We start from the raw sequence: 23349 nt of genomic DNA, 5'->3' as shown, positions 1-23349 counted from the left end.
TTCCCTCCCACCTCTCTTCCCTCCATCCTTCCTTTGCCCTGTTGCTCTCCCCCGGTGGTAATTACTTGCACAAGTCGTTTTTTGCCCTTTGATTTGCACCGTTTCACAAATGAAGGTTAAGTTTGTTTAACCGTGGTGGATTTGCCAGTCATGTTAAAGCATATAATGTGGCAGGCTCTTGGTTTTTTCTGCACACCTCCAACACCCCCTGGCCTGCCTCCCCCCCCTCGTTCTCCTTCCCTGTTGGCCTGGGCCTCTTTTGGGGGGGTGCCGGGGGGTGTCCAAGGTTAAGGCTTACTGGGCCTGGGGAGGCCTGTATTGGATCAGGCTTCAGACCCATTGACTTGACTGAAAGGGGGCCAGGAAGTTGTTAAAAGAAGGATTAAGAATCAAACTGCCAACACTAAAATGATGTGAAGGAAGAATTAGCAGTGAGATAAGGGATTATTTGTTTACTTCTCTCCAAGGTCTTGGACCTGGCAGCTACTTCCATTGACAAATACAGCATATACTCCTTTACAAAACAGCCTATATGACACATGTGGCACAGTGGACAATAGTGAAAGAAATATGAGTCCTGCAGTGTTTTCACATTTCATCGCTGTAGCCTCATCTTTGATCAATACCTCACAGAGAGTGACAGGCACTGGAGCCAAGGTGAACATCGATCTCAGGCAGCTGGAGCTGTTAAGAGCATTTCAAGTGCATGTTGCTTTGATTGTTAAGCTGAGGCTCGAACACTGATCACAGCAATAACACACAGAGGAGTTATCAAACAGCCAAACAACAGCTGACTTCCACATTCACAGCAATGGATTGTTGTCTTTCAGCTAATCACATCTATGTAGCACACATGTATGCAACGAACAAGGAGTGGCAATTCTCTCTGGTTGTTGCTAACGGATGTTTACAATATGTCATTTTTAAAACTCTGAATCTGTAATTATGAGGTACAGGGAACGTCTGTCTACCCTAACCATGTCTTGTGTGGTGAATGTTACTCCATATTTCACAGAGAGAGCCCAGGGCAGCCATAAAGCTTTGGGAAAACAAAAGTGTGTTTAAGTGTGTTTTGTCCTTCTCTCTCTAGATAATCCCGCTGATAGCAAAGGCAAAGCCGTGCTGTTTAGTGAGCTCTAACTGACAAGCTCATCTGTGTTTGTGCTGGTTGAGACATTATTCTCAACCATTGTCCGAATCCCCTTGAAGATGTGTGGCTTGGAGCAATAGGATTGAGCCCTGTGGCCTTGTAGTGCCTTAACACGGTTCAGGTGCAAGTCTCCAAGGCAAAACAGCGTCTGGTGAAGCATATATCAAAGCACTGTTCATAGTAAAGAGGTCAAATTATACTATGTAGTCTATGTAGTGTAATTTACTACATTCACTTTGTAAATGAACCTCTTCTTGATAGTTGAACTAAATCAAAAATGACAACAAGGGAAAATAATTAATGTTGGTGTTATTTCATCTTTTTGTTGTTCATTCTATCAGCAAATCCCCAAGGCATCAAAAACAACAAATTTGATCTACTAACTAACAAGTACTGTCTGGGTAGCCACAGTTGATATAGCTTGTAACTCCCTGCCATTGAACTCCAGTTCTATCTAGAAACTATCAAAACACATAAAACAGGCCATACTGGTGCATTGGGTGACTTTTCCTTTAATTACAATGACCAGCATTTGCAGTCTCTGGGATACATGGCTCTATGTTTGCACTGCTGTATTAGTTTGATTAGTGGAAAACAATTAACAACAACGTGTTTATTTTTAATGAAGGGAATACATCACCCATTTCAAAAGTGTTTTTTTTTTTTTTATGGACAACAGCGGCGTTCTATGGCACAAGCTCTATCGGTCTATGCATTTTTTCATGGGATTTGTTGGTAAGAAAAATATGAAAATAATCCATATTTTTTAGGTTTTTTTATTAAGTATATAAATGCTATATAGTGTGTTTTGGCGAACAAATATTGCATGCATATTAGAAATAAATTACAAGGCTTTTAAATGCAGATATAGTATACACTACTGGTTCTGTATTGCAACATACAGTAAAGCAAAATAGTTTGTTTTTGAGTGCAGAGGTAGAAGGAGTGAATGTGTACCAAGAAGATTAATGTAGGTACAAAGGAGAGAGGAATGCCATGCGTGTGTATACATGTGTGTCCATGTGTATATGTGCGTGTGTGTCCTTGTGTGTGCATTGAAGGATGGTGGTGAGAGTGTTGTGTTTCACAGTTTTTTGCCATGATGCACTGCTTTATTATTCTGCACAAGGGGCACTTCACATGCGGAATGGGTTCTCTTTGATATCGACAGCAGCTTGAGGGAGAGAGTGCACTCAAAAACAGGCGCAGGCGAATTTATTCTGGGAAAAAAACAGATAGTTGTGTACTTCCCTGGCAGTGGTTGTCGCACATGCGAAGAGCCAACCGCTTTGATGCTCCAGCGGTGACACTCCACACGCTAATGAAATATGGTAATTACAGCCACATGAAAGCCCTCCTAGACAGAGCTGGAGAAAGGGTATAAAAAACAAATATGACTTTATCCAAAGATACCCACTGTGATTAATTCTCCTTTTCATAAACATATATTTTATGCCGTTCACTTGCTACAAAGCAGTGTGGGCCATCAGTTGACCCAGGAACTGGCGAGGGGGAAAGGTCCACTGATTAAGAACCCTATTGTTTCCTTTCAATAGAAGACCCTGTCTGCTGCAGAACACAGGATGGAGGAGTGTGGAGAAAAAAAGACCTCAGAAGAGAGTCCTCTCTGTGCTGTGCTCTGCTCCTCTAACTTAGGCCCTTTTCTTTAGAGCAGCAGAGATTTTTTTTTTTTCCTGTTTTGAAATTCACCCAATCTGGACGGCAGAACTAACTCCACAGCACCAGCACTTGGCTCTATCAAACACCTCAGAAGTCCCATTGGTGGAAAAACTGGTAACTCGATTGTGGGAGGTAAGAGATTTAAAGCAAAGTATTATGTTTAAAGTTTACACAATGGAAATTTGAGCAATGAGCCTGCGTTTTCCAGTCCCGTTCCAACAGGCCTGTATTACCAAAAAACAAATCAAAGTTCATACAGCCAATATTTGATATAATGTCAATTACTTTTTTGATAACTGTGTGATTGTGCTATAAACTGGATGAATGGTAAATTTGGCAGTTGGTCTGTTCGAGATGAATGGGGGACAATTTGGAGTCCTAGTGGTCTCCATGTGAATAAAGACAATCCAAGTCAGACAAAGTCCTCCCATGAGAGCTAACCTGGCGAGATACAGTAGAGAGGAATGGGGAGCAGGAGAATGGGGCGACCAAGACTGTTCATTCCTCCTAAATTTCAGTTGTTATAATAACTCTTTTTTGAAAAACATGAATAATGAATAACAACTCAAGAATATTATAAAACTAAGGTTGCCAAGCTTGGCCAGACATTGTGAAATCTGATAATTTGGACTCCATAATACAACGCTTCAACAAAACTCCTTTTGTAATTTTCAGTATTTTTTTAGGCTTTATCAGAAAAGCGTTAAGCAATGCGATTCCCATGTATATTTTTCATTTACGTTTAAATAGTACATCTTGCTGGTTTATTTGACACATAAGTGAAGTAACACAATACACTCCGTGTCACTAAAGAGGGGTGAGGAGGACAGGGAGAGAGAGTGAGAATAGAAGGGGTGGAGGAGGCTGTGTGTTTGACCATCAGTGTTTGCTCACAGTCAGACGGCAGAGCAGCCCCCCATCCTGTCACACCCACACACACACACACACTTTTGCCTGGCTGACCGGCTCTCCCAAGGGATGGAGGTCAGAGAGAAGGTGGAGGTCAAATGGGCTCTGATAAGTCCTGCTAATAGTGTGTGTATGTGTGTGTGCGCGTGTGTCTGAAAAAGGGTTGTGGGGGTCTTACCAGCTAACTGAGGCTAAATGCTACCCGAACAAACACACGGCAATGCACTGTGCTGATCCACATGAGCACAAAATACACACACACACACACACAGAGACACACACACAAAAAGTCATGCACGATGTATGCATGCATGCACACTCTTTAAGGTCAGAGAATGGGGTGAGAATGTTAAATGGCCAAGCTGGGGACATCAAATATTTTCCTACCCATCACTATCAGCAAACCTCCTGCCTGAATCTTGAACTGTGTGCACATGTGCGTGTGTGTGTTTGTGTGCATTGAGGAGAGGTTGGCTAAGCAACATTGTCTATGCTGATGAAACTAGACAACTTGGCTTTATTGAAGCACACAGTCAGACAGACAGACAGAGGCAGCGTGTGTGTGGGCGCCAGCAGTCATGGCACAGCAGACAGACAGATGGAGTTCTTCGGACAGACTGTGGCTGCTCAGATAGGAGCTCATTCCCACTTTGCGTTTCTAATACCCCCAGCTCCTTTTATCGCTCTCCTCCAGGTGTATCCAGGTAACTCCAAGGCCAGTCTGCTCTTAAAACCACGACAGTCAAGGTAACAGGTAATTGCGGAATGGTTTCTCGTAAAACAGCCTGTTTGCCTACAGCTGAACTCCGCCCTGCTTGTTTTAGACGCCAAACTTGGGAGAGACAGGAAACAAAAGCTTATAGGACGAGGCGACATGGCGTGGTATTGCTCCATCTCTTGCTTGTTTTCCTACTTTATCCCACCCCCACCTGTTTTTCTTGCTTAAATTATATTCGGTCTTCATACCAGTCCTCTTCTTCTATCCGAGGTTGTATCTCTTCTTCACCTTCCCCTCTTTGCCTTCACTTTGCAGTCTTGGATTTGAGTTATTCGATTTTTTTTAAAATTCCCTTTTATTTTTCTCACTGTCTTTATCTATCTGTCTCCCCCTTCTGTGCCCATATTTCTCTGACTTTATGAGTAACTCTGGCTCCCTCCCTCTTTTAATGTTTGATTCCAGGTGATAAGAGAAGACCGAGAGATGAGTCTATCTCCACCAGTTAATGTGGTCAAAGGGCAGAGGCTGTGCTGGGGAGTGAGGGGCCGGGCTGCAGTCAGTCAGTCCAAGCTGAGACTGGACCGCTCTCAGCTTTGGAGCGTGAATTGTGGATGGTGGCCCTTAGCCAAGCTGTCTGCACACAAGCCAGGAAAACATACATATTGAAGCAATTGTCCATATCTGCCTGAAGAGTCATTATCTGACAACCTATCAAGATATTGATCAAGAGTTTGTATATGTCTACTGTCACATGTACTTACCCTCTGAACAGTGATAAGATTACTAGTTCTCTTTGCAAACAGGCCAATAAACACAGTCAGTGTAAGTGCACACCCCTGTACATACACACAAATGCATGCATGTGAGCTGCTGCACGTATTTCTACTGTATGTATATTTGTACACAGATTGTATACAGATAAGCGTGTGCACATGAATGGATGTAACCTCACACACACACACACACACACACACATATATATACTGTACATATATACTGTACAGTTTACTGTCAAACACAGTCACAGTCCATCTCCTCGCATTCAACAATCACTTGTTTGTTTCAGACCAAACAAACAAACAACACACTCCCCCACATAGTGGTCATTGACACAGACAGCAACTGAACTCTCCTCTGGCTCCTCACGTCACCCTCTCTTTATTCTCCATCTTTCTCTTGTCCTCCCCACCCTCTTTGTCCCTCTCTCTTTCTCTCTCTCTCTCTCTCTCTCTCTCTCTCTCTCTCTCTCAGTTTTCATCTGATTTCATTCCTCGCCCTGCTCCGGCCATTATAAATTCATTGTATGCTGTCGTGGCTGATTGAAGTGATGGGCTGATTCCTCAGAGCTTCCTGCTTGATGGAGGGTGCTATAGCAAATAGCCCAATGGGTCTGTTTAGATAACACTGACCTCTCGCAAACCACTGCCACATCTGCTGTGAGTGAGCTTGGGACTCACTGTCATCCCTGAGTGGAGGGATGAACAAAAAAGGGAAATGAAAAAGGTTAAATGGATCATTCAAAAACAGAGAGAGATTGAGTTAAATAAAGAGAATATGTTAGAAAGATGAAAAGAAGAGAAAGAAAGATATGGATGGGGGGGGTGATAGAGGGAGAGTAAAGGGGAGATCTCGGGTGGGCTATGATTTGAAGCGTATTGTAACTCCCACCTGCCCTCTCCATGAACAAAAGTGTTAGTCATCATCAGGGTGAATTGTGAGGGGAGACAAGGGGCCGCTTCGTTGGTCCCCCTGATCTGCATTCTGCCCATGGGGTTACCAGGGTAACGAGTACAGTACACCGAGGGGCGAGGAGGGTGAGGGGGGCATGGAGAGGGCACTCACCCTTTTCCTTGGAAATGGATATTCATGCCTTTGTTCTGCAGGGGTTACGATCGTGTTGATTAGGGAAAAAAAAAATCTTGTTTAAACGACCCGCCCTCTGTGCTGGCCTCAGACATTATGTGGCCGAACAAGCTTCACCTGGCCAACAAATCAGGATTCAAACACCGGAGTTGATTAAAAACAGGTAGGTGATGGAAAACAAATTAATGGCAGGTGAATGGAAAACACACATTTATACTGGTGACACAATACTGAGAATCAGGGAAGGCTCAATTTCTTTTTTTTTATTCCACACAGCCTATTGTCTGTTTGTCTGTCTGTCCTTATGTCTGTCCAGCAGATACTCTCTATTACTCTAAAATGCCCCAAATATTTCTTCAATCTGGTTAATCTCGCTCTCTTTTCTTTATATAAGTCATTAATTGGTGTTTCTGTGCATATGTGTGTTGTTAGTCATCCTGTAAGTGTGTTCAGGCGTATGTGTGCAGCATGTATCTATGTCCGCAGCCTTGTGTTTAAGTACCCACTTTATGAGCCACATCAGAACACACATACTTTGTCTTTAAGGGTGCATTTGAAAATAATGGTCTTTGGCGTTATGCAACTCTTTGCACACACTGAGTCTGTTTTAAAAGTTACAGGGGGCAATATTATGGCTCATCTTTGAAAGCTGGGGGCTGTAAAACATCATTGTAACTCCCTTATGTGACAAGATGTTTTACAATCACGCCATTAAAAGCTATTGAGAGAGAGAGCATGGGCCATACAGGCAGGAGAAGAGTAAGCAGCAGCAAACATGGGCATGCTCTCTTTCTCTCCTGACACAGCACTGAACACAGGGCATTCCTCACTGCCAGGAGTGCAGCTGCCCTAAGATAATGTTGTTCTTTAATTAAACTATCTCTGCCGTGCAGTGTTAAGGAGCGGGGGAGACGGCACAGAGATATGGTAACCTTGGGCAAATGGCTGGACATGAATACATGCAAACGGTGCATTGTGAGGAGTATTGTGAGGTTTTTTGAGTGGTAGCAGTGGTGTGTGTGTGTGTGTACATTTGGAAAAAACTAGAAGTGCATGCATTGATGCTGTGTGTGTGTGTGAGTGTGTGTGTGTGTACACTTTCCAGACTGATCGCCAATTAAAACAACCCTCCGCTCAAGTCAAAACATGAAACTGACTCTTGCAATCACAGTTATGAATCAACCATCAGAGCTCATTAGAGGAATCAGGTGAACAGCCTCTGAAGCAGCTTCAACTTACAAAGATTAAACCTGGAGCAGAATATTGTCCCGATTAAACATTGTGCATATCCCACATGTACAGGCAGCGAGGTGTACGCGCATTATTATGTTGAACTATACGCTACAGACATCCAAGATAAGCCGCAATACTTAAACAAATACACTTGTGATTTTTAGATATTTCAAATAATATTTTTCCATCATATTGTGTGGACATAAGCTATCTACTGTATGTAAATGTAGATATTTGAGAGATGAAACCACAAACAATCCAAATAATAATTACTCTACAATGGTTCCTCAGCACTTTTATTTTCTTTCAATGATACTGTTGCCTGTATTGATTACTAATAATTGGTATATTGTTGTTGAGCCTACATGTGTCTGCACGTTTGCAGAAACTAAATATAAATATGAATGATGGCTTATCTTGTAGTGTCACTTAGTCTTTAATTCCAGTACCTGAAATATCGCAGTGGCGAAAAAGTCAAAGTTGTAAATCTAATTAACGACGGTTCATTTTATAGCGAAATTCATTACGACTTTTAGTGAGAGTTTGTGTCGGGATGATCGCATGATACACTGCGGTAACTCGAGCCGGCAGCTTCTGCAGTCTGTAATTTCTCTCAGCTCAAGTAGCGGTAGGTCAGATCGACTACTGCTGAGATTTGAGAGGAATAATTCCGCTATCTCCGTGTTGATCCGTGTCCTGCGGTTTCGTCCACCCGGCCTCAGGCATCTGCTGTCTGACAGAAAGTTGGCGCACAGACGCACAGTCCGGTTTTACACTGCAGGAAGAAAAAAAAAGGGGGCTTTAAAGCACCGCCAGTGAAGTGAGGCTTTCTGTCAGTGCTCAAACACCTACTTGTCAAGTGGCCTATATAGTCAAACATTGCCTGTTGAAAGTAGAATGTGGCTAAAACATCTCTGAGAATTGTGCTACTAGGCTGTTCACTGAAACAGGGTCGAGCTGCTGTTGCTGATGCAGTTCAGCTGATGGGCTCTCGTTTAGGAGGCTTGTACTTCATCCTGCAGTCACTAGGAGGAGGTAGCCCATAAATGAAGACTGGAAACTGAGCACTGCAAAACTCAGCTTCAGTTGAATCATTGAAGGGTGTACAATGAGCCAAAAGTGAAAAAATCTAAAAAAAAAATTGCACCATAAATAAAAAAGTGAGTAAAAAAACAAAAAGGGGTAAGAAAAAAAAAGTAATACTATGTTTGATTGATTTTCTTTTATTTTCATGTCATGCACACTAAGTGTCCAACCCTCATGGATTTACAAGACACCATAAGTACTGTTGCAGTGGTCAAACATTTCATTTCATTACAAAATCACAGATTATTTTACAGCTGGGTCTTAAACAAAATATTCTTCCTTCTCTCTCAAGCTTGACAAATAAAATCTGCTACAAAAAAGGTTCCTTTCCTGAGGCACAACTCAGGGTTTTCATCCAGCCCAAATAAATCAACACAGGACATTTTCATAAAAGTGCATCCCTTACGTCCTCATAGACAGGACAGTAAAACAAAAGAATGAACCTCATTCTCACTGAGCTCACGCAGCAAACAAAGTCTGTCCTCTTCTGGAGTGGCGTTAAACCTGCCGGTCTTTAGGGCTAATTATGTTCCTGAATGTAACTGTGCACATAGGGATCTTTGTCTTTTGTTTAAATTATACTTCACATTAGGTTCTACACTGTAGCTATTCTTTATGAGACAATTAGTTAGTCATTTTTGTTTATACCATATATCAACAGACCATTTTTCTTTCTACAGGAGAAACATTTTACTCCTCGTCTCCTAAATATCACAAAGTAACCTGTTCTGGAAAATGAATGACAGATTGTTCAAATAAAATAAGGATTTCAACTCATTAGCTCAGGGATGACCATGCAAAATGTCCCAATTAAATATCTTTTTAGTGAGTCTCTGATCAGACATCTTCACAAGTCCATTCCAAAGCCAAAGCATTTGACATTTATGTCTGATGTTTGGAGGTTCCCATCCCATATCTCCACTAATGGCCAAAACTGAACTATTATGTGTTACATATATACTGCTCAGAAAACTCAGCACAGAAAATAATATGGAGAGTGTATTTTAGAAAGAGGGCTGAGGGAAAATGTCATTTAGGATTCAAGATTTCCATTTGGCCGCCTGAAAGAGACTTAACGCCAATTGTCCTGCTGGTCATCTCACTCGATAGAATGCAAATGTGGAGGTCTATAGGGTCTGGTGCGGGAAAGCCATTGATTTGAGATGAATACAGTGGCTACTCTCAGGCTCTTCACAGTTATTAGGACTAATAGAGAAACATAAAATAGTGAGAGAGAGAGGCACAGATCCGCACAAATGCTCTAAATAGCTGGCTACTCCACAGGCCTCTCGGAGAGTTTGGCTTGCAATTTGCATTCCTTTGTGTGACAACTTGTAATCCTCCCCTCAGCATGCCAAGAAACACACAACAGATTTATTGTCCCAGTCAACAAATCGTTTAGGTCATCCCAAACCTATTAGCCTACTGCCTAATGCAGTGGGAGCCCCCCAGCCCCATGCACCGCCTCATCTCAACCACCGGAGGCTTGCAAACACAGACCCTGCGCGGCCGGGGCCCCACGGCTACACCGCTTTGTTGGCCCCCGGGTCTATTCAGACTGGATGCACTTCTGGAGCTTTTTTGAGCAGCTTGGGAGGTTGAGAGGGACCGAAACCATGGCTGGGGCTGAGGCAGTTTAGCGTCGGGACAGCAGAGCTAAACGGACATGAGGTTTTCCCCGCTGCAGGCCCACACAAGCTGTGCTGAGATTCCACACATGCATTTAAAGTTTGTGGAAAATGCACATTTATTGCTTTAGCATAACTTCAAATCAGCGACTGTGGCCCACAGCCAAGCCATACCCTCACACTATTCAATTCAAAAAACACATTTAAAGTTCAGGATAAATAAACACCAAAACATTATCCAATCCATGTGGTGATTTTCTGTTTTTATATATATAACATCTGTGGGACATAATAAAACAAAAAAATGCTGTGATGTCAGACTCTGTGATTTTAAGTCTAATTCTTTATTGTTGTTTATTTTACTGCTTGTTCTTTTATTGCTTTTATTTTCCATTTTCAAACATGGGTAGCATCTTCTGTAAATCATTACGCTTCATATTGTTTTAGGACCAGATGACCTAAGCATGGCAGTTGTTTGGTCCTGTTATTATATTTGATGGAGCGCAACCACATCCTCACGTGTCTGCAGGAAAACCATAACAACACTGTATTTTTATTTCTCTGGGACATGCAGGCGTGGACTGACTGACTGATCTGATGTTTGCTGGTGGAGAGACAGAGAAATGTGCTCTTTGTTCTAGATAGATAGATAGATAGATAGATAGATAGATAGATAGATAGATAGATAGACCATAATTTAAGGCAGCCATGCAAAGACTACTCAAGAGAACTGAACTGCATTGAGTTATTGAGTTGGATTAAGCTTAACTGAATTCATAGGAATTGAACTGTGAGTAACAGACAGATAATGAAAGAGTGAGAGCAGCGACAGAAAAGAGAGACTGCAGCCCATCTGTGTGTGTCGGCCTCGCACCGCAGGACTCAAACGCGGGGTCAGCTCAGAGAGAAAGAGAGAAGGGGGATGATCTCTCCCCCCACCAGTCATCTTCCCACAAACACAACGGGCCTTTTGATTCGTTTGTTTGGACACACACATTCATGTCTAATTGTTGTTTTTCTTTTTTAGTGTACCCCACAAGGCGCACATGCATCATGCAGGACAGGCGGCGCATATGGCAATGAAACCACACTAAACAGCTCTGCACAGGGCCAGCGTTCCCCGTTGCATGCAGCGCAGCAGGCTTGTGGCCCAACAAGCGTCATTCTCTCTCTATAGAGATCAACACGGCCATAATTATAACGGAAGTCAATGTCCGTTTTAGCATCAATGAAGAGGAACACTGAGAATATATTTTGCATCCTGACAAGTCGCACGCATTAGTTCTCAAACTCGTGTTTTTTGTGAACACTTAAATTATGGTAAAAAAAAAAAAAAAAAAGTAGCTAATTTCGTTTAATCAAATGCTAATCGGTTTGTTTCCATTTGTTTTGTGTGGAGTTATGGTAATTTTCTTGACACTAATGAGGCGATCTGCCAAATGTCTGTTTTAGTAGCGATAAGCTGTTCAAAAAAAGTCCAATTTAACTAAATGTTCACCCAAGAAAACTCTAAGGCCTAATATGGGGCCGAATGACTTGTTTAAAAGGGCAAAGTCTGCCTGAGCCAGTCTGTGTAATGTGCAGCGCAATGATACAGTCATTACTCTGCAACACTAATGGCATGTGAGGAACTGTAAGGTAAATTACAGCTATCAGGCTGCCTTTAATTGTCCGTTTGCTGCCATGCAGGCTGCACACACCAGTGGCCCCCACTCATCTGTCATAACTTCACTCTCGCATTCAGGATTTCTCCTGCCAACAAAGGCTGACCTGCCTACATTTATTAACACCCATTTTCAAGGTCCAGCAGAGGCCGGATTTCATTCTTTTTTTTTTTTTTTTTTTAAACCTCTGCCCTAATCCGTCTTCATCCTTATTTAAACGTCACTCATTGTAACAGAGAAAAACGACATTATGCAGGTGAATGAAGGGGTTAATAAAACAATTCTCCATCATTGTTAAGCGCACAACGGCGTGAAGCTGCATCATGCAGGCAAAGCTGAAACACATGTTCTCCATTTCCAAACAGTCAGTGTTGCTGTGATTCATAACTCCTGGGCCACCAAATAACATCATCCATTACATAATTCTTAATGCACATTTAAAACATCTTAATTTGATCAGCATATTTTGCCTGAGATATTTGATTGGAACAATTAAATTAATTCTAAATGGTCGTTTAACTGATATTGAAATACCTTATTTATTTTTTTTATTTAGTTGTTTATGAATTTGACTACAAATACAATTAAATTGAAATTCAACTAATTAAAATTGTGCCAAAAACCCGAAAATAAAGTAACCTATAAAGCAGGACTAATGTGTAAAAACAACATTAATAATAATAATAATAATAATAATAATAATAATAATAATAATAATAATTATTATTATTATTATTATTATTATTATTATTATTATTATTATTACTGTATGGAATAATGTAGTAGACTACCCCTAAATCAAAAAGAAAAAAGCGCCCACAGCCATTTTACAAATGTTTTACATCTAAGACAGACTGGTATTAATTTATTGTGTCAAATTGAATTTTCTCTCGGGTGCGTCAAGACCAATGAAGCCTGGCTTTAGAGGGATGTTTGTAGTTTTGCTTGACAGAGAAAAGTTGGCGTGTTTTCAAGATTGCGCGACCTCGTGTTTCAAAGACTACTTTCATGAGTTTATTTCTTGTTGAAATATAATTTCTCTGCTCCTGAGCTTGGAAGAATGTCCACAATGTAGCAGAACTTGCTAAAAATGCCCCAAATCTCTACAGGCCAATAGTTATTACAATGAAATATTCAAATTCACACCGGTTTTGGACAGATTTATTAGCAAAAATATGAATTGAATTTTAATATTGTTATGTTTAACATTTTTGAGAAATAACGTTAAATTTATCATGAGAGCAAAACATTTAAAAACTAATTTTAAACACAAATCACTCCTATACTCCTCCACTAAATATGATCTGAAAACCCAGAATAGCTAAATGAAGTCTACCAAAAGGTCGCAGCCAAAGCGTAGAGGAACTGAGAGTCTAAATTAAATACATTTCCCTCAAGGCAAATGTGAAGCCAGAATGACCTAAGCGACATGAATTTCGTCTGAATACATTTGTCTGGCCACACGGCTCCTTGCACACATGCCCTTGGTTAGGTCGTCTCTTTTTGCAAGACTTCCCACAGATTCCCCGCGTAACTCAATCTGTCGACAATCAATATGCTGCCCTGAGCCTATTGAATAAATACATTATTCAATTATTTGGAAAACTGTGCAGCGTGCAGTGCACACCCCGCTTTTTTTTCATCTCACCAGAAGAGGAAATCTAATGCAGAAATGGAGTCAGATTAGGCATCATCTAAGTCATCCAGTGATACAAAAGGGAATTAATTCAGAAAGAAAATTCACTTTTATCAGATCTATTTTACAACACTTTCCCCCCACAAACACTACAAGTTACAACATTACAATACTTTGACAAGAGTATTCCAGACCGAGTATGAAGGTAGCAGGTGTTTGTTCTTGGTTGTTGAGGGGTCCCACCATTGGCTTACAGACACCATCATCCCCGGGTCCCCCATTCTGCAGCTCTGCTTCACCTCTTCTCTCTCCTGGACAGCCTGCTGCTCTCCCTCCCTCCTCCTCTTCTTGGGCCTTTGATCAAAGCTGGCCTCTCTGCCACAGCTGCCCATCAGGGGGCTCCTCACCCTCACCTACAACAACACTGCCTGCTGGGAGTCCCTCTCTGATGCACACACACGGGTGCAAACACACGGGCAAACGCAGGAAGCCACACACAGTTTCACACAAAAAAAAATTCCCATCTTTACCCCCCCCCCCCCCAAAAAAAAAAAAATCCAACTAAATCATTAATCTCTAAGAAAACAACCCGGATCCGGATGAGACTCCTGTTGCAAAGTAGAGATTTAAATTCAAGAAACTGTGAATTATTTTTCCATGTGTGAAAGAATTAGAGGCAACAATCTGTGTTGTGCGTGTGTTTGTGTGTCAGTGTACTGAGGTTAGCACATGGGTTCACAAATTCACACAGGTTCATATGTGTTTTTGCCAAGTGAAGGAGACAGGGAATGTTATCCAGAGTACATGCTATGCTTTGACTGCGCAAACACATTATGTGTTGGGAGCTGCATTTTCCACATACAAACAGACACCAGAACAAACAAGCATCACAGCTTGCTTACATATGTAAGACTGTACTTAGTCGCACCTGTAAGCTTTTATCTGAAGGTCTGGTGCCCAAGTTACTTCCTCTTCTGTACTTGACCTCAAAACTCCTCTCATTTGGCATGTGTACCCCCAATTATAGACCCAAGAAACACTTTGGTCTGCCTTCCAGAGGCACTGAGCATTCCAGTACAGCATTTTTTATAAACCCTTATGTTTTACTCATCGTGGTGGGAAATGTTTGTTGACTTCTCTTCTTTGTCTTTCTTGATGGGGAGTTGTTGGTTTCTCTTTGAAAATCCAATGTTCGTCCCCAGAACTGGAAGTAATCCTGTTGAAACATCTGGTGATGACTCAGGCTGCATATCAGATACACATCACATGTGATTCATTATCCTGAGGTTGGCCTGTCCCGGGCAAATTGGACTTTGTATATTTTAAGACAGTCCCATACATATACATGGGACCCGGCTGTGATGACACATCGGCCCGATGAAAGTGTTTCCAGTGTTTGTGTCTCAGTTCAAAGGGGCTGATGGGTACCTCCACTGGTGATGTGACACAGGAAGCACCTTGGGCCAATCCTCTCCACCCTCACCTGCACCCCAAAGCCCCGTCACCCTTTTTACCCCCCTTCCCAACAACGCTGGGGACAATTAACTAATTAAGTGCCAATTAAAGCATTAACTGCTTCCCGGAGGTTGTGAGGTAGCACTGGGGTTTGACATGGAGCAAGTGGCCACGGGGCTGAACCAGAACAAGTTCAAAAGGGTTTTATTTCCTACAACACAATGACAAAGAAAAGGGTTGGCCACTGCGGGGAAAGTGGATGACTTCAGCGTATTTAACATGCTGTCATTGCGTGCTTAAATACAACTCAGAAAATAAAACACAGATTTCTTTCCAACCATTAAATGGTACTTTGTGTTAGAATAAATAGCTACATGACATGAGCTAATTGAGACTCAAAATTCCTATGTTCAATCTATAAATAAATTAGATATCATTGCAATTTTGTTACAAGATTTTATTATAACTCATTACACAATATGACCACAGTATTATAATTTTTCAGCCAGTATTTTTCTATCCACCTAAACACTGCATGGTGTTCATATATCTGTCTACATAAATATATTGTTTAATCCTGCAGGTGCTGGGTGGGTAGAAGTTACCGTGTAAGGCAGTGCCAAAAAGTTTAGACAAACATACTACAGTCAATTAAGTCTACTTATCTTCCTCATACCATCTGACTGGGTAAACCCAACCCACCTGGCACTTCACGCAGGTCGAAAGATGCAATGCGAATTATTTCTGAACGCTATTTGAGCCAAGTCTGGCTAAGATATCCCTCGCATAGACGCAACTGTTAACACCTCTAGCTCTGTGCTGAACACAGTGTTTTCTCTGTGTGAGAATTTTTTTTCTCCCATGAACCCCTGCTGCTGCTGCCTTCAACGGTCAGAGTTGAAGGGGGAACAGAGAGTCAACGAGGTAAAAGCAAGAAGGGCGATATCCATACCTCTTCAGTGGGATGAATGTACAGGACAAAGGGCGGACACATAAGTAGCGGTGCAGCCATGCCTGCGATCATGTACAGCTTAAATGTCTCCCTTGTGGTGTTGAGGTCAATTTATTTGCAGTTTAACATGTAATTTAATACTGCAATTCATTAGATGAGAACATACACCTGATCCTCAATCACTCCCTTATAGGTTATAACAGTAATTTAAGTTTCATCTTATATTTTCAAAAAAACTACTTGGTAGGTTGACTTAAAAGTGAATTGAACTTTGCTGCCTTGCAAAGAGGATACTGCTCCCTGGAAATTTTTGTCCTACTAGCAAGACCCAGGTCCAAATTCTGTCTGATACCTATACGTCCCTTTAGAGCAGCTGTGATCCAACTTCGCTGCTATGTCTGCTCCCACTGAGCATGTGTAAGGGTTAGCCTTGGCCCTGCTTGCTCCCCACAGGCCCGATTATTGGACATTTCTCTTCCACATTTAGGACCAACAGGCTGTGTCCCTGGCTCCCCCCGCACTCTGTGTTTACCCAGGCCGGACGCCACCTCCCTTTCAGCAGGTTCACAAGAAGTTCTGGAGTTTCAACTGGCCAAGTGACGCCTGTGTCAAGAAATCACATCATCATGACACGGCAGAGAGGGTAGCAAAAAGCAACATCACTGTTGTCGTAAAAGAGCCAGGGAGCAAAATGCAGACCATTCTGAACTTTCCATTCAGTGGGCAGCTTCACAGGAGACGAGTGGGAGGAATGCAGGGAAGGAGGCAGCCAGCGAGAAGAGGACAGATAAAACAGATCAGACTAAAAATATTGTCTGAGATTGGGGTAACTAAATGATGCAATTCTTGCTGAGTGAGTAGGTTAAGCTTTAAGATGTTATCTATCTCACCTTTTAGGCATTTTAGAGAGACAGAGGATAATTAATGTGAAGCAAAAGTTTTCATAAGCTCTGTGGCTTCCAAAGCATTCATACAAGTGTTATGTGAGACAAGAGGAGAGGGAAAAAGACACCATGGGAGTGAAGACTGTGAGGAGGAGTGACACAGAAAGGAGGGAGACAAGGAATCTGGTGGAATGTCCAAGAAAACACGAGACAACAACCCAACACAACTGACTGCAACTGTTGCACATTATCATCCTTTTGCATGGTCAGAAATTCCTGCAATGCACATAAGCATGCACAGGCACATATATGCACAGATATACACACACAAATGGACAATCCAAGGAATCCTGACAGCAACTGCTTCCTATGTGCTTTCAGTGTTGAGAGGGAATCTAAGGAATGGTACCGTGAGGAATTTCAGATATCTAAAGCAATCTTTCACTTTCCTCCTAGTGAAGGGGTTTGAGCTCTTACTGTTTTCTGAAAGCACTGAACATCTGAGACTCATTCATCAACGAACACTGCTTGTGTGCACCACACTCTCCTGATACAATGCTTCGACTAAACTAAAAACAAGCACAAATGTCTCTGCTCTATATGCAGGAATAGAGCAGGTCACAGGTTAACACTTAAATCAGCAGATTTTTATAAAATATTACCCTCCTATCTCCTACTCCATTCTCTCTCTGTCTCTCTTTATCTCTCATTTCTCCTTCGACGAATGTTTCTTCTGGCACTCGGCTCCCCTGTCTGTGTGCATCAACAAACACAAGAGGAGGAACCAGCAACTGTATTAACAGATGGCCAGAGTCAATAAAACACACACAAATCAAGTGTTGGACACATCTGTTGTACATAGAGTCTGACTAATCTTTCTGTGTGGCTCGACGGGAGTGATGGAATCACAGCAGCCCGGCCAGATGAGGGGACAGGGCAGATCACCCAGGGGACAGCAGGCAGCTTTGTAATGGATCGTAGCATGGAGATAAAGCCAGATAAAGGCCAGAGGGGACATGTTTTTAGTCAGATTAAGTCAGTAGCACAGAGAAGAGCTAGAAATAAATGTCATATCATTTGTCATGTGATATTAACTTATTGTTAGCAAACATTTTTTTTTAAAAATGTTTATTAAAAGGTGCAGTGTGTAGAATTTAGTGGCATCTAGAAGAACGGACTTGGCAGAAATGGAATATAATATTCCAATAAGTATGTTTTAATTAGTATATCATCACCTGAAAATAAGAATCCTTGTGTTTTTGTTACCTTAGAATGAGCCTTTTATATCTACATAGGGAGCGGGTCCTCTTCCACAGAGTCCACCATGTTGCACCGCCATGTTTCTACAGTAGCCCAGAGAGGACAAACCAAACACTGGCTCCAGAGAGGGCCTTTCATGTTTTTCGCAGGTTTCATGGCCACCAGCCAGGTTCTCCTACATGCTTGGAAGGTTGGTTGCAATTTGCAACCTCACCGCTAGATGCCCAAAAAATCCTACCCACTGCACCTTTAAGACATTAAGACATCTTGGATCACATAATACAAAAAGAAGCAGCTAGTTTGGTGCTAAAATTACTTTCTAAGGATTTGAGATTTTTTTTAGTGTGGGAATGTTGTGGTCTATCAACTCAAAAAAACATCAAGTGATACAGCAGTAAGGCTCATTCTGTCTTAATAGCTGTGTAAAATTTGTACTATGTGGGACCACCAACTCAGTAATGATAGTGAGTGACAGAGTTAAGTATACTAGCTGCTGTTGTAGATACTCAAATATACAGAAGAAAACAAAAGAAGAAGAAAAATAAAAAATGAGGGAAGGGTGGAGACAGGGAGGAGAGTGAAATAGAGAGTTACACCAAGAGAAAATTATTATAATTATAGGACAATAACAAAATCCTGACATCAAGCATTACTGATAGATCCTCAGCAGTCATTATGAGTCACCAATTCTTTGTATTTTGTAATATTCCAAAGGGTAGGGATTAGATAAATTAATAATTAATCAATATTTTATTAACTTTAGTTATTGATTTTTGCCTTTTACATAGTATTAACATCCTTGGCGTCTCGATTGTTTTGTGAGGAAGAAGAAGATGTAATCAGTTAATGTGTCCTCTTAATGTTGGGCGCAACCATGGCAGCCATTGTTGCTGACATGTCCACTTGAGTCGGCTCTTGCATCACTGGAAAGTCAAACATTCCCATTGAGATTTAATTGGGAATAAGCCATTATGGAAAGGCCAGCATTACTGCGACTGGAGAGATGTGACAGTGCATGGAGGGCCTGCTGCTGCTGCCAGTGATTAGAGGAAAGGTTAATGCTGTGCAGTGTTAATCCTCCATTTGTCTGAAAACATATCAAACAAAAATGTACAGCAAAAACTGAATACCGGCTGAGCCCACTGAAAAATAATGAATGCTGAAAAAAAGCACCAAACATCAAACAGATGTAATCAGATGGGGTCGATAAGCATTCGGGCTCGGTTAATTCCCAACAAATTATCTAATCCAGATGTTGCACTCTTAGTGTAAACACAGTGCCCTGCAGAATCATAAAACAAATAAGCATGAAAAAGGTTTCAAGTTTCAAACAGAGCCTAACCCCGGACGGAGACCTTCCCACTGAAAAAAAAAAAAAAAGACAAGAAAAATCCACACCACACACTCCCCCTTTGCTGCCTTCTTGAAACAGGAAAATGTAAATATGGTAATATTTAGCACGTGTTTTAAAACAGATCAGTTTTCTCAAGCAGGGAGAAGGAGAGAGAGAGAGAAAGAGAGAGAGAGGCAGACAGGGAGGAAAAGAAATGAAAAAAAAAAAAACGGCCCACACACGATAGAAAGGCCTCCCCAGATTTGTGTGTGTGTTCCCGTCTGTGCGATGTGGACAGGCTGTGGCTTCCTCTGTTTGCACACAGCTCCACCAAGAGCTCTGGCCCGGTGCTGATGGCCTCGACGCACTCCAAAACACCAAACTGGTTCTGTCACACTGTGAGTCTAGAGAGTCAACAACAACTTAACAATAGGAAAACACCACTCCAACGGGTCATATCACCCATCTGTACACTGCAGCCATTTTTCATGGAGGGAAAATAGGAGGTGGAAGATAAAGGAGGGGGGAGAGAGAGCGGAGGGAGGAGCAGAAATGGAAACATGCTGGACATATGGATGTGTTTAAGGACCACCAGGGAAGGGAAACTTGTGCATTTTCGCATAAACCCCGATAAACTCCAAATATGTAATTACACGGGGTTTAGGGCTTGTCTGTTGCTGATTCATTCAGGAATTTCTGGTTACATCTCTCTGAGAGTTCGGGTGTAACAGGGCTCTTTATCGTTCTCAAGTGGCGGATCTGCTCAGCTTTAGTGCGGCCAAGCCTTCCACACACACTCAGCCCCGGACCTGCCCAGTGTGAGAGTGCCATTGTCCCCCTACCTATTTAACAAGGCAGTGTGTGAAAGAAGAGAGCAGTCAAAAGAAATACCTCCAACTTCATAAAAAAGGAAAGGAGTGGAACCCTTGTAAAATACCTGCAGCACATTTAAAGATTTCATCACGTCGCAATATTTATAGTTCTTCGATTCCTTGTCAGTGTTTGTAGCCAATTTGTTGTGCTCCAATAAATAGACCGGCCTATTTATCAGCAGACCACATGGCAGCCATTTATGGTGCTTAACAAGAGGCAGATGTGTTTTGTATATGTTTTCACATGCATGTTTGACGAGCTGACAGGCCGAGACAGATAGCTGAGATGTACAACCTCTGTCCTGACTGCAGTATCAGCTGTAAACATCAGCTCTGATTAGACCGTGGAAAACACAAACACGCCTCTCTGGCCATCCCTGAGCCTTATTTGTCTTCCCATGACAATGGTCTTTGATTCATGCACAGGCTGCATCACTCTGACTGCAAGCAAGACATGCACCGAGGGAGTGTGCACCTTTTCTGCTGCCTGTGAGGCCTGCACATGGTGTGTGTGTTTGTGAGAGAGCATGTGTGTCTATGTGTATGTGATGTCTATCCCTGACTGTAAACACAAACTGTGCCTTATGTGTGTACTTTTAAAAGTGTCTATTTCTTTGTACTTCCCTGTGTTGTGCGTGTTATGCGTGTGTGTGTGTGTGTGTGTGTCTGCGTGTTGCCAATTACCCCAGCTATAAATACAAGATCCCCATCCGTCACTGAGTTTCTGGGTGGCTGCAGCGCAGCCATAATTGGTTTCAGATGGTCACCCAGATCTTTCTCTTTCTGCTGCAGCGCCATCACACTGCCTGTGTGAGAGAAAGCCGCAGGGGAGAGTGAGGTGGAGAGAGGAGAAAAAAAGATGAGTGACAAGAGTGAATAAATACAGAGCGAGCAGAGGAATAAACAAGCAGACACTAAATGTTTCTTTTGTCCTGAAATTCTCCTCAGCCTGCGAGTGGGAAACGTAGAGGGGAAAGGAGCATTTAACTTGTTAACTCAATAAGTGTTCATGGTTTTGTGTGTTTCCATTTTGATGTAATCTATCAAAATCAGATGAGGTTTGGGAGGCAGGACAGATGTGATATAAATGTTGATATGTTTGTTATCTGTTATGAATGCATGTGGAAATATAAAATCAAATATTTTCTTCTTATGCCAGCATAACATTAACACAAGAAATGTAAAAAAAAAACAAAAACAATCATTATGAAATATATATTTTTTAGTATATGTAAAAATACTGACTGTTTAAAATTGTATTAAATTACCAATAACTGTTAAATAATTAGAGGATAAGATTTTGCTCTAATATATTTGATTAATGAGGCTTTAATTCATCCATTCAATTATTTACATCTTAATGATTTGCCTCACCATGGCAATTTTACTTTATGATGTGATGTCACACAAGGATTTAGTTGAACACTAGGCTTAAGTGCTGTTTCTCTATCTGGTCCCAGAGGACAACTGATCAATGGACATATTAACAATAAATTAGCAGACTAGGCCTATTGATCAACAAAGCAGAGGACACTATGACTCAGTGACAGCTGGTAAGTAACCCTGTATGAAAAGGTTGGATCAGAGAGGAATTCCAGGCAGTCAAAGCCACAAACTGTGCTGCTTAATCTATAATAAAAAAGGCAAGTGTGGCCTTCAGTGAGAAATGAAACATTCACCAACACAATAAAAATGTAGCCTATTTTATTAAAAGCTTGATATCTAAAGTGTGTTTAATTTTCCATAAGGCCTTGGCTTTATCTATTTCTTTCTTTATTTACTATAAGTGTCCATGTAGAACATAAAGACACTCACTAATCATGTAGTATAATCAGTTATAATATGCACTTATATATATGCAACCCATGTCTTTTCCAGCAAATATCATATGTGAACTTCCTATTTACTAGCCACGCACCTGCCTACTGGCACAGACGGCTAATGAAGACTCTGGTTAACAAGATGTTTGTGCTGCCACCATTGTCTGTCATTGCCGACATGTCCACTTTATACTGTAACAAACCTCACTTTATGATACAGAACCTGAAAAACCAACGTCCCGAAAGAAACGTGGGAAAATTACCTTCGTTGTGAAATTTCACGTCTTCAAATTTTCACACACCAATTTTCACGTAACTCCTACAGTCCTGCCCTGCCTGCTCATGCAGCATCTGTGTTGGCCTGGGCTACCTGTTTTCATCATGGCCGTGGGAAAGCAGTGGAGAGGAGAGTTTTTTTCTCTCTTTCTCTCTGTTTGGTTCGTGTTAATGTGGAGGCGGCTCACCAATTATTACAGACGTTTCTAGTCGGCGAAGCCAAGAGCCTGCGGACACACAGGAATCCTCCACCGCTATAAATCCATTAAATCCCTCTCATTAGAGCGCGAGCCTCGTTCCTGCGAGGTGGGACACAGAGCAGGGGCGCGTGCTGTTTCTCACGCCGGGTGTCGCCCTGGCCTCGTGCGCTCCCTCCGCACCGCAGTCATTACTGGCATGCTGCTGCTCTAATTGCCTCACTTTGTTGACAACAACAACAACAACAACAGCAACAAGACGTCAGCACATTAACACCCGTGACGCTCATTTCAACACCATTGTGAGTCAAAGAGAGGTCGTCACAGACAGATGTGGGGGAAAAAAATCTAATCCTCTACTAAAGTAAAATTAGCAACACCACACAGTAAGACACAAATAAAAGCTCTGCAATCATTAGTGAAGTTAATGTTAGTTAAGTTAAAATATAATTATTATTGGCAAATGTAGGGGAGATCGGGGTTGGTTGTCACGTTCATTAGACGTCGCTCCCTAGAGGGCGCTGTTAAAAATGTTGGTGCTGAAATTTTCAGAATTGGGTTTAGAGGTCACCGACAAGGTCATCTCAGGAGTAAGACACTCGACATTGAGGTGAGAGGACTTGTAGTGTTTTTCATGTCAAAATGTAAATATCTAGCTCTTTGGTGTTTCTCTGCTAGGTTTTTACACAATGGGTTTATAATAAAACAATTATTACCATTAAAAAATTCTTTC

The 23349-nt window shown here is 41.7% G+C and overlaps 1 long non-coding RNA gene across 2 annotated transcripts; it reads right to left on the bottom strand.

Moving 5' to 3' along the window:
* Nucleotides 1-7831: 7831 nt before the first annotated feature.
* Nucleotides 7832-22897, bottom strand: LOC122988303. 2 transcript variants are annotated; one of them, XR_006404766.1, is made up of 3 exons: nt 22608-22896; nt 21008-21129; nt 7832-8328 (listed from the first exon to the last, which is right to left on the bottom strand). It is a non-coding gene; the product is annotated as an uncharacterized LOC122988303 (long non-coding RNA). The 2 variants fall into 2 exon arrangements; XR_006404765.1 differs by lacking the exon at nt 7832-8328 and adding an exon at nt 18225-19205 and having other exon boundaries at nt 22608-22897.
* Between the last annotated feature and the right edge of the window lie 452 nt (nt 22898-23349).

Source organism: Thunnus albacares, chromosome 9 (assembly GCF_914725855.1).
Source record: "Thunnus albacares chromosome 9, fThuAlb1.1, whole genome shotgun sequence".
Lineage (NCBI taxonomy): Eukaryota > Metazoa > Chordata > Actinopteri > Scombriformes > Scombridae > Thunnus > Thunnus albacares.
This window is presented reverse-complemented; position numbering and strand designations above follow the sequence as displayed.